The 15787-nt window shown below is 41.4% G+C and overlaps 1 protein-coding gene across 6 annotated transcripts in view; it reads left to right on the forward strand.

Moving 5' to 3' along the window:
* AMPH (amphiphysin) overlaps positions 1-15787 on the forward strand; it is a 196504-nt gene that overhangs the window by 19360 nt on the left and 161357 nt on the right. The window lies entirely within an intron of this gene.

Consider the following 15787-nt stretch of genomic DNA (forward strand, 5'->3'; position numbering starts at 1 on the left):
TACCCAGACTATATCTGGTGCAAAAGATTGATCTCTCTCGTCAAGACCTTCCTGGAAGCATTCTTATTCTAATTAGTTAGAAGAAATTCACCTTCACAGCTTAGCTGAATCTGTCAATAGAGGACGAAGAGTTTTAACCCTGGGCAGTTTTTCACTTCATTTATGATGTGAAGATCCACCTGCCTTGGGTCTCCGGCCAGAGACAGGTGCTGCTGATGTTATTTGGCAATTAATAATTAGCTGTGGCACTCTAGAAATAATGTTTTATATAATATTAAAAAAAAAGGGCCAGGTAATGGTGCACCGGGCTGTGTACACAATGTTACAATGCACAAGGACCCAGGTTCAAGCCCCTAGTCCCTACCTGAAGGGTTTTGTGAATGATGAAGCAGGGCTGCAGGTCTCTCTCCCTCTCCCTCTCCCTCTCCCTCTCCCTCTCCCTCTCCCTCTCCCTCTCCCTCTCCCTCTCCCTCTCCCTCTCCCTCTCCCTCTCCCTCTCCCTCTCCCTCTCCCTCTCCCTCTCCCTCTCCCCCTCCCCCTCCCCCTCTTCCTTCTCCACCCCCTCCTTCTCCCTCTTCCCCCCTCCCCATCCCCTCCCTCTCCTTCTTCCTCTCCCTCTCCCTCTCCCTCTCCCTCCTTCCCTCTCTTATTTCTGGCTATCTCTATCCAATAAATAAAAATAATTACAAAAAAGAATTTTAAAAAATAGAAATTGTGCCACTAAAACTATTGGATGAATTTGCTAGGATTTGGAATTTGAATTCCAAAATCTCTTTTCAAATCTTGATCTGCTTACTTTTCAGTTTATAGTCTCCGTACACCTCTCTCTGAACCTGCTTCTGCTTTTAGTCAAATGCAGGAAAAGATAGCTATTTTTCAGACTATTTTTCAGACTGTAGGCAGAATCTGAGATCCTTTTTAAAATATTGGCTCAGGAGGTCTTATTTCCATAGAATGGTTGCTATTTTTATTTTCTTTGGCTTTTAGTGCCTTTCTCAAAGTGACAAATCAGTGCCATATATATATATTAAATACTATCTATCTATCTATCTATTTAATGTTCTTTTAGAATAGATGGCAAAAGAGGATATAAGTGTATAGTCTACACATCAATTTGGGACAAGTAGGAAAGTTCCTCAGTGAAGCTGAGAAGACCTGGCACATGACACATATTTCTTTGGTCACATTCAAGTGTGTTAAAATGGTGCCCCAGAACCAGAGGTGCAGACAGGCCATGTGACATCATCTGTCTGCCCTCACCTATCTCACAGGTAGGGCGTGTGGGCCCCACTTGAGGACATAGACTTGTGTGGGAATACAGACCTCTCGAGGAGGATGGAGCTATGGGAACTTAAAAAAAAACCAAACCTTGTTCCCCTTCATACAGAACCAGCTTTATGGAGGACCTGAGCATTCAGTCTCTTGTTTTCCTTCCTTCTTTCTTTAAATCTTTTTATTTTGTTTTGTTTATTTATTATTGTATAGAGACAGAGAGATTGAGAGGGGAAGGGGAGGTAGGCAGGGAGAGAGACAGAGAGACACCTACAGCCCTGCTTCACCACATGTGAAGCTTTCCCCCTGCAGGTGGGGCCCAGGGGCTTGAACCTGGGTCCTTGTGCACTGTAATGTGAGTGCTTAACCAGGTGCACCACCACCTGGCCCCTGTTTTCCTTCTCTCTCTCTTTCTCTCTCTCTCTGAGTCTCTTTTGAGAAAACTACAGAGATTGTAGGAATTGGTATTTATATACTTTCCTCATGTTTGGGAGCTACTCTCCACTGTAATCCAGCTTTCTAGCCCTATTCTCAACTCTGACACCACCTTCCCAGACAAAACTATAGAAAGATGGACCATTCTTTTTATTATTATGATTAGTGACTTAATATTGATTTTTAAAATTATAAGATAATAGAGATGTAATTCCACACCATTTCCACCACCAGAGTTCTGTGTCCCTATCCCCTCCATTGGAAACTATAGTAATTCTCCCAAAGTCACAGATATAGGTTGACTTTATATCTATCTACCTATTTATCTATCTATCTTTCTATCTATCTATCCATCCATCTACCTACTTACCATTTTTTCCTATGGTCCTGCCTTCACTTCCTTTCAAAGTCACACCTATTAGGTAATACTACTGCTGAGCATCCATTCTATTTTTCTGTCTTCTCTATTTTTATGTTTGCTCCTTGATTTCTTCTGGTGTTCTCCAGATTTGCTTTCCTTTCAGTGACGGTATAAAACAAAGATTCCCGCTGACAAACACTTCAGGTCCTGGTGTTCAGAGCCCTGGGATCTATCATCTCTCCCTATCATTTACCCTCCTGGGAGAATGTGGTGCAGAAGGTGGGAGTTCTGGCTTCTGTAACTGCTTCTCCGCTGGACGTGCACACTGGCAGGTTGATCCAGCACCCCAGCCTGTCTTCTCTTTCCATCGTAGGGCGGCAAAGAGGAGAAAAGAGGACGGGCCATTCTTTGAGTAGAGTCTTCTTGATTGCACTAACAATATGCTAAGGGTTGTGTTGGGTAACAAACAATGTACCAGACGTTTCTAACAACATCCCAAGCCACTGGTTGCTGCGACTGAGTTTGGGCTGGAGAATTTTTACCTCTCCTCAAGCATCTGGAGGAAGTCTAGTGGCTGAGTTTCAAGTTGACTGTGAGGTGTTTTACTGGCAGATGAGCTGAACAAACAACAGGCCGACTCCACTGAAGAAGAGAATCCTTTATCCCAAATTATAGAGCCTTTGCCCTCAGTTAGACTGCCCACCTACCCCCTCCGACACTGAGTTTGACATTAACTGGCACTGACAATAGTGGCGGGGGAGAACTAGAACAACCCAATGTAAAGCATACAACAGTGGCTGTTTCAGAGTCAAGCCAGAAAGCAGAGAGCAGCCTGCCATCTCGTAGCCTTGTGACTTTGGTGCTTATCCTCGTCTCATCAGTGATTTTATGCTGCTAGTGCTTGGGCTCGATGCCCAGAGTCCACTGATCTTTTACCAAAGCTTTGCATTTGTTTAATACAATGCTCTTTGCTTTCTGATGAATCATGGACTGTGGAGATCACAGTTAATACGGTAACACAAAAGCCACAGCAAATTTCGATTGCCCATGACGTTGTTTAGTAAGCATACATTTTTCCCCCGTTGTCACCTGTTTTTCTATAGGAACATTTCTAATGTGAGTTTTCCTGGGGTTTGATAGCCAATTCCAATGGAAGCTAGACACGTACATGAGTTTGATTGCTGGCAGACATGTGGCTTAACTGAATAGAAGCTGAGGCAATTTTATCATCGAAAAGAGAATGTTAAGAAGATTTTAATTGGGGGTTAGGCAGTGGTGCACCGGGATAAGCACACATAGTATGAAGCGTAAGGACATGTGTAAGGATCTTGGTTCGAGCCCCCAGTTCCCCACATACAGAGGTGTTGCTTCATAAGAGGTGAAGCAGGTCTGCAAGTGTCTATCTTTCTCCCCCTCTACTTTCCCCTCTCAGTTTTCTCTGTCCTGTCCAAAAAAAAAAAAAAAAGGCCACAGGAGCATTGGATTTGTAGTGCAAGCACTGAGCCCTAGTGATAACCCTGGAGGCAAATATATATATATATTCCACTGATGACAGCATCTAGTGACTACTACCTTGATATTTTATTTTAATTTATTTTAATTTATTTAAATGAGAGAAATATAGAGGGAAAGATAGAGAGACCAGAACACTACTTAGCTCTGGCTTATGGTGGTGCGGGGTATTGAACCTTGAGTCTCAGAACCTTAGGCATGAATGTCTTGTGTAACCATAATGCTGTCTCCCCAGGCCATGATGATGATGATGATGATGATGATGATGATGATTTTTCCTCCAGGGTTATCAGTGGGGCTCAGTGCTGGCACTATGAATCCATTGTTCCTGGTGGTAATTTTTTCCTATTTTACTGAATAGAGACAGAGAGAAATTGAGAGGGGAGGGGAGGTAAAGAAGGAGAGAGTGAGAGAGACACCTGCAGACCTGCTTCACTGTTTGTAAAGTGTTCCTCCAGCAGTTGGGGAGTCCAGGGCTCAAACCCAGATCCTTGCACTGTTCCTTGTGGTTAGTATTATATGTGCTTAGTCACGTGCACCACCACCCATTCCCCCCTCTCCCCTTGTCTATATATACGGCTCTCCGCTCATATTCTTTGGTTTGATGTCAGTACTGGCAGGTGGTGTTGATAGTAACAGTTAATTACTGCACTGGTGTACTTACAGTGTCCTACCATTATTACCAGTCAGTAGGCATCAGTAATTCAGATATATGACAGATACAGCACTATTGGACTTATTTGGGGGCTGCTGATCAGGTAATAATTACAGCTGCAGAACTGAAAAAGCTTATAAAGAAACCCAAGGGGTATATTAAGAAGACAGGGATGCAGAAGGTGGAAGGTCTGGCTTCTGTAATTGCTTCCCCGCTGAACATGGGTGTTGACAGGTCGATCCATACTCCCAGCTTGTCACTTTCCCTAGTGGGGTGGGCTCGGGGGAATCGGAGCTCCAGGACACATTGGTGGGCTTGTCTGTCCAGGGAAGTCTGGTCGGCATCATGATAGCATCTGGAACCTGGTGGCTGAAAAGACAGTTAACATACAAAGCCAAACAAATAGTGCAGATGAAGAGTTGGGGGGTACTCACTGCAGATTATTGTGTACTTTTACTTTCGGGTGTATATTTCGCCCTAGCTTATGTGAACATATGCTCTATCTCACGGGACCTAGTATATATCTAGGTTTTGGGACTTTGTTAGGAAGTGAACCACCTGGAATGGAATTAGAGAATACTATGAAAGGAAAATTACAGAAGTCAGACCTTCCACCTTCTGCATCCCACAATGACCCTGGGTCCACACTCCCAGAGGGATAAAGAATAGGAAAGCTATCAGGGGGTGGGGATGGGCTACAGAGATCTGGTGGTGGGAATTGTGTGGAGTTGTACCCCTCTTATCCTATGGTTTTGTTAATGTCTCCTTTTATAATAAATTTAAAAAAAGGAAGGCAGGGAGCTACTGAGTGAGGAAGAGGTGGAAGGAGGGGGCAAGAGAGGTAATATGTTGAATTTTCATAACAGTATTGGGAGATAAATAGCTCTAGCCTTCTTATTATATACAAGGGTATCAAGGTGGAAACAGAGAACTTGGGGGATAATTAGAACAGATAGCAATGGCAGTGAGGCAGCATCTGGGGAAGCTGGCTCATGGCTTCATGCTCAGACGCCCACAGTCCTGCACGACATCAAAGCTCACACCTTATGTAAGTGAACACTCACAGAAGCTCTGACCACAGGGTTTTAACTAATATCTATGGGGAAAATGCTGACTTACATGCCAGTGTTTTCATGAAGTGGGAAAATAAAAGGGTTCTTCATTTAAGACTCTGCACATGGCATTTCATATGTAATATTGGGAATTAGTCCCACAAAGATCTGCCTATTGAAAGTTTGGTTCTGGAGGGCTGGGTGGTGGTGCAGGTTGTTGGGTAATTGTGCAGATGTGGTTGAAACATTGGCAAGGCCCACAAATCATTATATTTCCATGCACGTTTTATTTAGAGATATCCACCATGTTACCCACTCAGGGTATTGCCCATTCCTGTGAGAGCTGAAACCCTAGCAGCCATTGCTACGGAAGCTGTCTCCCTCCCCAGAGTGCCTTACTTTCTCCACTCCCTTTTCTAGCCAATCCCATCCCTACTTGCCACTTCCGGAATTTCTCCCATAAAAGCCCTCCTGCTTCCGCTTTCTCTCTCTTGCTCCTTTTTTCTTTTCCGTGACCTGACCCAGAGAAGGGCTGCTAGGAGTAGTGGGAGGCGGCCATTTTCCTAGCTCCATGTGGCCTAAACCACCGTGCTCTCACCCATTTTCTGGGGTATCCACGTGAATAAAGATTTGTGTTCTCGCTCCGCTCCCTTCTCTTCTCTCTCCCCCGCGATGCAACCTGATATCTCCTTTCACTCTCTCTCTCCCCAGACCCTCTCTCATCATCTCTATCTCTGTCTCACCCATTATCAAAGGAATGCGATGTCTACTGGGAAGTGATGACATTGTTGTGCAGGCACTAAGCCCCAGCAGTAGCCCCGGTAGCAATTAAGAAAATATATGGGATTTCCCAAAGTATTGGAAACAAAACTTTTCACAAGATTGTTCATAATAGCATGATTAATAGTAGCCAAAGATAGAAGCAACTAACATGGGCATCCAGTGAGGTTAAGCAAAATGTCACATCCTTATTGTGAAATATTACTTAGAGTTGGAGAGACATATGTATAACATGAATGAATATAGAGTATATTCTATATAGAATATATATAGAATATATATAGAATCAATATAGAAAACATGATAAGGGAAAACAGATACAAAAGAAAACGTGTTGGGTGTTCCATTGATAAGAAATATGTAGAGGGACTGGATATGGTGCATTGCACCAAAGTAAAGAACTCTGGGGAGAGGGGGAGGGAGGATAGGAAGAAAGCTCTGGAGGCCTATTATACAATGAAAATGTATGCATATGTTATTTATTTCACTGTAAAGTATTAAGCCCCACAGTAAAAAAGAAATATCTACAATAACCAAACCTAAGCAAATATAAAGAAGATTAATGACTACTAGTTGCTGATAGACATAGGGATGAGTGGGCTCACTGCTTAATGGGTATCATTATTTCTTTTTTAAAAGTATTTATTTTATTTATTTATTTATTCCTTTTGTTGCCCTTGTTTCATTGTTGTAGTTATTATTGTTGTTGTTATTAATGTTGTCATTGTTGGATAGGACAGAGAGAAATGGAAAGAGAAGGGGAAGACAGAGAAGGGGAGAGAAAGACAGACACCTGCAGACCTGCTTCACCACCTGTGAAGTGACTCCCTCAGGTGGGGAGCCAGGGGCTCCAACCGGGATCCTTACACTGGTCCATTAATGCTTTGTGCCACCTGCGCTTAACCTGCTAGACTACCGCACGACTCCCGGTATCTTTCTTTTGGAAGCAATGAAAATATTCTGGATGTAGATAGTGGTGATGGTTGCTATTCATCCTATGAATACACCAAATACTACAAAATTGTCTATTATAAAGTGGTTAAAATAGTTTATATTGGGTGGGGGTAGATAGCATAATGGTTATGCAAACAGACTGTCATGCCTGAGGCTCTGAAGTCCCAGGTTCAATCCCCCACACCATCATAAGCCAGAGCTGACCAGTGCTCTGGTTAAAAAAAAAACAAAGACAGAAAGGTTTATATTATGTAATTTTTGCCATAAATTGAAGAACAGCAGCAGAAGAAAAACCAATAACATGGGGATTGAAGTTAGATTAACTTAGCTTTGAATCCTGACGATGCCATTCATTTACTGTACATGCTTACATAAGTCATATGTAGTCTCTTTAAGTCTTTGTTTGTAATAATGCTATTTCCTTTTTCTTTATTTTTTATTAGTGATTTACAAGATTATAATATGACAGGGGTATAATTCCACCTACCACCAAAGTTCTATGAACTCAGCCCCTCCTGTGGTAACTGTGGCCATAGTTCTTCCTCCCAAGGTCATAGATATTAGAGATGTGTATATATGTGATATTCAGCAGAATTCTCTACTTTTCACCTCATCTACTTGTCATCAACTAACTTTGTCATCTAAAATTCTCTTCTTTTTCTTCTTATCTCTTAATACCCAAACTTCAGTCCACGTTTCTCTTTCATCTTGTTTCTTCTTGTGTTCCTCCTCTCATTTTTGTTTCACTGTTCAGCAGCTTGCCTTCTCTCTGTATATGTTTGGCCCCTGTGTAGACCCCTTTGGTTCTGTAGTTAATATTTATTATCCTGATCCCCAGATTGTCAGACTTCAAAGAAGAAAGGCTAATAGTTTTAACCCTGTCTCAGGAAATATGTGTTTATGTCATAAATAGAGTTCATTAATCTTCACCAGTCTTAAAAATGAACCAGCTGTGAATCTTTTGTTGTTCTTGTGAAGGATGAAGTGTTACTTCATAAATAATGATAATCTAGTTTGACTAATCACTTTGTATTTCCAAGTAATGAAAACTATTTGAAGAAAGCGAAAGGTATTGTTCTTACAAGCATAATGAAAAGAAAATATAAAGGAGAGAAACTTTGAATAGATTCTCATTTACTTTAAATTACAGTCTGTACTCAGCAAACCAGTAGGTAATAGATGGATATATTTTATCTATTTTACTATAGAAAGTATTCCTGGTAATACTGCTGATGGCTAAATGGAGAAAGGGCTGTCTCTTCAAGAGATGGTGTTAGAAAAATTGGGTTAAAATGTGCAGAAGAATGATTCTGAACCACTATATTTCACCACACTCAAAAGTAAATTCCAGGGAGTCAGGTGGTAGTGCAGCGGGTTAAGCGCAGATGGCGCAAAGCACAAGGACCGGCATAAGGATCCTGGTTCAGGCCCCAGGCTCCCCACCTGCAGGGGAGTTGCTGCACAGTCGGTGAAGCAGGTCTGCAAGTGTCTTTCTCTCCCTGTCTCTGTCTTCCCCTCCTCTCTCCACTTCTCTCTATCCAATCCAACAAAGACGACATCAGTAGTTACAACAATAAAACAAAGGTAACAAAAGGAAATAAATAAATATTTTTAAAAAAGTAAATTCCAAATAGACCAAGGACTTGGATGCTAGACCAGAAACTATCAAATAGTTAGAAGAATATATTGGCAGAACTTCTTTCGACCTAAGTTTTATAGGCATCTTCAATGACACAAATCCAATTACAAGGAAGAACAACAACAACAACAACAAAAAAAAGATAAAATTCTGAGACTTCAAAATAATTTCTTCAAAATATTTCTTCAATATTGTACTAACAGTAAGTATATACTCACATAGAGAGAGATAATTTTTTTTCTGTCATATAACCATATATACTCAGTCCTTTGCCCACTGAGGGGTAGCAATATACTGCCACACATTTTGTGAGGTGCCTCAAAATCTCTGTCTCTTTTCTTCTTTTTGTTTCTAGCAGGAGAGCAAGACTGCCCAGCTGGGTTTGGTAGCACTGTCTGCTCTGGAACCCGGAAACAGTGGAGGGCCTCAGGGTGGTGTCACATCCATGGCTGGGAAGACAGTGAGCTGTCACACTGAGTTTGGCATGTCAGATTCAGAACCTGTGTGGATAGATATAAAAGCCTGGTTTGTCTCCTGGTAGCTTGAATTACTCAACAGTCCGCCATCAAGAGGTCCTAGAAAGTGACTACTGTTTCTATTGTAGGCCGCTGTGAACACACGCCCACCCACATATATAATGTACCGAATTCATTACCAAACTGATTTAGGCATTAGAATGAATCTGAATCTGGTGCAGTCAAAGCAGGTTGAGAGGCCAGAAAATGATTTTAAAACTGGTTTGGGGGTCGGGCGGTAGCGCAGTGGGTTAAGTGCACAAGGCGCAAAGTGCATGGATGGGCAGAAGGATCCGGGTTCCAGCCCCCACCCCCCACCTGCAGGGGAGTCGCTTCACAGGGGGTGAGGCAAGTCTGCAAGTGTCCATCTTTCTTTCCCCCCCTCTGTCTTCCCCTCCTCTCTCCATTTCTCTTCCAACAACATCAACGATAATAATGACAACAACGGTAAAACAACCAGGGTAACAAAAGGGAAAAAATGGCCTCCAGGAGCAGTGGATTCGAGCCCCGACAATAACTCTGGAGGCAAAAAACAAAACAAAACAAAACAAACAAACAAAAAACTGGTTTCGGTGGTTTCCTCTTTCACTTTGGAATTCTGAGACAAGAATATCATTTTTATGTGATATTTTCAGCTTTATTTTAATGTGTTGTTTTGACATCATTGAGAATTATAGATGATTCATAATGTAATGAACTATTCAAAGCTAAGAAATCGACTCATTTCTGCTATCTAATCTTTTCTATTTTCTGCCAATGGCATCCCAATTCTGCTGGTCCCAGTTAATTTCAAAAAGTCCTCAGCCTTGTATAGGAATCTTGACAGTTTTGTTGACTCTAGGCTGGCTAGTTTAGAGAATACCCCTCAGTTCTGTCATGCATGCTTTGACATGACATCATGATTTGGGTAGGAATACAGTAGAAGCTACACCATGGGAGCTGTGTACTCAGTGTGACACTTAAGTGTGTAACATCAAGGTCTCGGATCTCAGAGATTGTGGTGAACAGAGTAATGTGTTATTTTTTTATTATTGGTTAGAGACAGAAATTGAGAAGGGAAGGGGAATATAGAGAGGGAGAGAGACAAAGAGACACTTGCAGTCCTGATTCACTACATGTGAAACTTTCCTCTTGCAGGTGGGGACCAGGGGCTTGAACCAGTGTTTTTGTGTATTTAATGTGTGTGCTTAACCAGGTACACCACAGCATACCTGCCACTCAAACTCTTCCTTTTTCTTTTTCTTTTTTCCCTTCCCTTCCCTTCCCTTCCCTTCCCTTCCCTTCCCTTCCCTTCCCTTCCCTTCCCTTCCCTTCCCTTCCCTTCCCTTCCCTTCCCTTCCCTTCCCTTCCCTTCCCTTCCCTTCCCTTCCCTTCCCTTTCCTTTCCTTTTCTTCTACCAGAGCACTGCTCAGCTCTGGCTTATGGTGGTGTGGGGGATTGAACTGGGGACCCCAGAGCCTGAGGTATGAAAGAAATTTGTATAGCTATTATACACTGTCTCCCCAGACCTACATTTTTTATTTTTCTTTTCTTTTTTTTTCTTTTTGATGAAAGGAGAGCAGTAGAGAGTGAGAGAGACAGAGAGACAAAGAGACACCTGCCTATGGTCTGTGCATTAAAAGGTTTGAGACATTCAATCAATTTTCCCCTCATATTAATTAAATAGTGATTTATATGACTACAAATTAATGGGGGTGTACATAAACACCATTCTCACCACCAAAAGACTGATTTAATAATGATTGGCAAGATCATAGGATAAGGGCAATACAGTTCCCACCACCAGAGTTCTACATTCTATCCCCTCCATTGGGAGCCTCCTTATTCTTTATCCTTCTGGGACTATAGACCCAGAATCCTTATGGGGTGCAGGTGGGAGGTCTGGCTTCTCTAAGTGCTTTTCCGCTGGACATGGGCATTGGCAGATCAATCCATACTCGTAGCCCATCTCTTTCTTTCCCTAGCGGAGCAGGACTCTGGTGAGGTGGGGTTCCAGGACCCATTGGTGGGGTCATCTGTCCAGGGACATCAAGTTGGCATCATGGAAGTCAGTTTGGCATCATGGTAGCATCTGCAACTTGGTGACTGAAAAGCATTAAGATATAAAGCAGAACAAAACGTTTAATAATCAGAAATCTAAAGGAAAGTATAGCAGATGAGATATGGGGTCTTTATGTTGGAAGAAGGTACAAAGTCTATTTTAGGTATATTCCAAGGGGCCCATGATTTGACTAGTTTTTGCCTGAGCTTAACATGCAGGTGGGCTAAAGGTATTGTCTGGGGAGATAGTGTCAGAGTTGGAAATAGAACTAAAAAGCTGAATCAGGGAAGAAAGTAGCTCCCAAATATAGGAAATATATACCACTAACTGTATTACCCCATCAGTTTGATCTGGGGCCCATATTCAGCATTGGAGCCTGTGTTACCTCTGCATCTTTAGGTCTGAGCTTGTATTCTGTGGTCATAGCCAGGAACATTTTTCCTATTATGAATGGTGTGGAGGAGGAACAGGACCAGTGGACTCCAAAGGCTTTTGTTTGATGTCTCTGTGTTTCTGCTTGGTTCATGTAGAGCATTTGCTGGTGATTTTGATTTGATACTTGCACAGAATTGCAGTTTTGCTTTTGGTATCTGAGCAATACACAGCATCCTCTGTAGCTTTCTGGGGATTCTTTCTAGTATATTAGAATGAGGTCAGGATTTGGGAGGGTGAGGAGAATGCTTGTTCCGTTAAACATTATACTTCATGCTTGTTTTCTTTCTTGAGAGTCATCAGTAATTTGAAGAGGCAATTAGATTTTAGTTCTTATTATAAAGATGGAATGGAAACTCAGTCAACCCAGCCACTTTCATGAAGTCACATAGTGAAGCTGGAGTTTCTAGACAGGTTTGTGGGATTTGGAGGTTCTGATCTTTTCATTATGCTTAACTCTGAGAAAAGGAATTATGTTCAAGTCTTTAATTCAGCCGCATCTAATTAGCAAAACTCAAAAATGAATGTCTAAAATATGAGGGCTTAAAAGAATGAAAAGATGCACAACATCCAGCTGGGTTTTTCAGATATCTTGCATATTTCATTATTAGGACACACCTTGTAGTGTGCTGGACTCTGGAAGAAAAAAAAGAAAGCAACAACTACTGTTTGATTTAAAGGGTTTTGCAACATGGGCAGGAGTAGATAGCATAATGGTTATGCAAACACACCGTCATGTCTGAGGCTCTCAAGTCTCAGATTCAATCCCCCGCACCACCATAAGCCGTAGCTGATCAGTGCCCTGCTTAAAAATAAACAAATAAATTAAAAAAGGGGGCTGGGTGTTGGCGCACCTGGTTAAGCGCATACATCAGAGTGCACAAGGACCCAGGTTCAAGCCCCTGGTCCCCACCTGCAAGGGGGAAGCTTCACGAGTGGTGAAACAGGGCTGTGGGTGTCTCTCTGTCTCTCTCCCTCTCTGTCTCCTCCTCCCCTCTTAATATCTGTCTGTCTCTATCCAGTAATAAATATTTTTTTTTAAAAAAAAAGGATGGGATGATCTCACTCTCAGTCAGAAGTTGGAAAACACAAGTAGAACCTGAACAAGAATTGCCTTGTTGCACCAAAGTAAAAGACTCTGGGGTGGGTGGGTGGGGAGAATACAGGTCCAAGAAGGATGACAGAGGACCTAGTGGGGGTTGTATTGTTATATGGGAAACTGGGAAATGTTATGCATGTACAAACTATTGTATTTCCAGTCAAATGTAGAACATTAATTCCCCAATAAAGAAATGTAAAAAAATCCTGCAACAAAATTAAACTTAAGTTGGATTAAAAAAAGAACTAAATGGAATTGGGTGTGAAGTAATAAAGAGGTTTTGGCTTTGTTTCCCAAAGGAGTTTTTTTTTTTTCCTGGGGTGTGATTTTAACATGAGGAAGGAGTACAGCTTACCAGCTGCTTCTCCCAGACAGGAGCTTCTGATCAGTGTCAGGGCTACTTGTGGGGACCTCTCTGGTGATGGTCTCGGTGAAGGTCACACTGAGGGTGGCTGAAGTCTGCAGTAGAGTTTAGACAACTGGATATTGATTTGCATTCCAATAATACAGGTCTTGGTTGGACTTGGCCAAAAATAAACCCACCCTCCCAACCTCAGTATCCACAGTGGGAAAGGTTGCTCTGACGTGAAAGTGGAGAGCTATTGGCTGACAGAGAGCCTTGAGAGTGATCTGTCTTGGCACTAATGAGCTGCAAAGAAAAGAATATAAGGAGGACAGAACGAGCAGTCACTTATAATGGTCGTTTGAATGCCTTTCCTGTTTGGGACATATTGTACTATTCCCTGAGTGCTAGTCAGTACATTTCTTCCTCACCAAGCTGTTATCCTCTTCCACTATAGGGACTTAAGATCTCCAATCTCCTAGTCAGGTTTGCACCCAGAGAGAGGACTTACCTTCTTTATGTTTAATAAAGGCAAAATAATGTAAACAATGAGGCATTGGTGTCAGAATCCATAGACACATTAGATCAGTACACAAAACCTGAAAAATGGCAAACCCATTGTGGAAATATCAGCATGATAAAGAAACATTCCAACATTATTCAAAGGGAATATTATATAGTAGTGAGTTGTAAATAAAGCAGCTAATTGTGGGGTTAGTGAGCTATACAAGTCTTCACCATATAGTGTAAGCCAAATATTTTCAAAAGGATTAAGTATATAAATACAATTAAATCAGACAAAATTAAGTGTGACTCTATAACTGAATTTATTAATATGAATTTTCTACTTATTTATTTAATAATGATTAACAAGACCATAGGACAAGAGGGGTAAAATGCCACACAATTCCCACCACCACAGTTCCACATCCCATCCCCTCCATTGGAAGCTTTCCTATTCTTTATCCCTCTGGGAGCATGGACCCAGGATCGTTCTAGGGTGTAGAAGGTGGGAAGTCTGGCTTCTTTAACTGCTTCTCTTGCTGGACATGGGTGTTGGTAGGTGGATCCATACTCCCAGCCTGTCTCTATCTTTCCTAGTGGGTCAGGGCTCTGGGGAGTTGAGCTTCCAGGGTACATTGGTGAGGTCATCTGTCTAGGGTCATCTGTCTAGGTTGGCGAAGAAGATGACTTTTCCAATAAAAAACAACAGAACAATAATATAATTTTGATTACATAATATTTAAAGCAAAAGTTTCTTTGAACTATACTAAGCAGTATTAAAAAGCAGATAACTAAAATAATTGTACAAGTATGAGGTTTTCCTATTACAACAAAAAAGTCTTATCTGTTAATTAAGATGTCTTACAAATTAGCATTTAATATTGTAGTGAAATATTTAGTCATTTATCAGCAAAATATGCTAGTGACTTTCTTACAGTTATTAAAATAAGAGGTAAAAACATTTAGCAAAAGGGTAATACCCAAGTGTCAACAGTTGAACATTAAACCATCATCCTTTAAATCAAAAATGAGAAGATAAAGGTTATATTTGTTGATAATAAAAGTGGTTCATTTCAATTGGGATTATATATATATATATTGTTTTATTAGACTTTCAAAGGAAAAAGAATTAACCCATAACTTCTTGGTGAGGATCCATTTGAAAGTTTGCTAGCAGGGAGTCTATGTCTTAAAATAATTATAATCTTTATTCTTTAATTCCATTTTGTGGAATATATTCTAAGAAAATTAAATGCAACAAAAATATATTTTTTTTACATAACAGAATTTTGAAAGAGGAAACTTCTAATAGTGAAATAGTGGAATAAATAATGTTAGTGCAGAGTTTTGTGAACTAATTTATGTTATGTTGCTGTTATTAGCCAAACACATGTACAAGGATTACCAAAGGATTCATTTTATTTATTAATAAATTTTATTTACTTATTATTGGATAGAGATAGAAAGAAATCGAAAGGGGAGGAGGAGACAGAGAGACACCTGCAGCACCGCTTCTCCACTCCTGAGGCTTTTCCTTTGCAGGTGGGGATCAGCAGCTTGAACCTGTGACCTTGGCGGACTGTAATGTGTGCCAACGCCTGCACCCTAAGAATTTTTTATTTATTACATGTGAAAGAGAGCTTTTGGGGGTCAGACGGTAGCGCAGCGGGTTAAGTGCACATGGCGCAAAGTGAAAGGACCCGCATAAGGACCCTGGTTGGAGTCCCTGGCTCCCCGCCTGCAGGGGAGTCGCTTCACAGGCGGTGAAGCAGGTCTGCAGGTGTCTGTCTTTCTCTCCCCCTCTCTGTCTCCCCCCTCTCCATTTCTCTCTGTCCTATCCAACAACGAAAGACATCAACAACAATGATAACCACAACAAGGCTACAACAACAAGGGCAACAAAAGGGGGAAAAAACTCCAGGGGTGGAGTCATGATGCAGGTACTGAGCCCCAGCAATAACCCTGGAGGCAAGAAAGAAAGAAAGAAAGAAAGAAAGAAAGAAAGAAAGAAAGAAAGAAAGAAAGAAAGAAAGAAAGAAAGAAAGAAAGAAAGAAAGAAAGAAAGAAAGAGAGAGAGCTTTTTACATGGACCAAGAGAAAAGTAGAGCACCACATGGTACATGTTGTGTGGGAGATGAAGCCAGTAACCCCAGCCGTGTGAGTCCGATGTTGCACCAGTTGAACTATTTCCCA

The sequence above is a fragment of the Erinaceus europaeus genome, chromosome 8 (assembly GCF_950295315.1).
Source record: "Erinaceus europaeus chromosome 8, mEriEur2.1, whole genome shotgun sequence".
NCBI classification, from domain to species: domain Eukaryota; kingdom Metazoa; phylum Chordata; class Mammalia; order Eulipotyphla; family Erinaceidae; genus Erinaceus; species Erinaceus europaeus.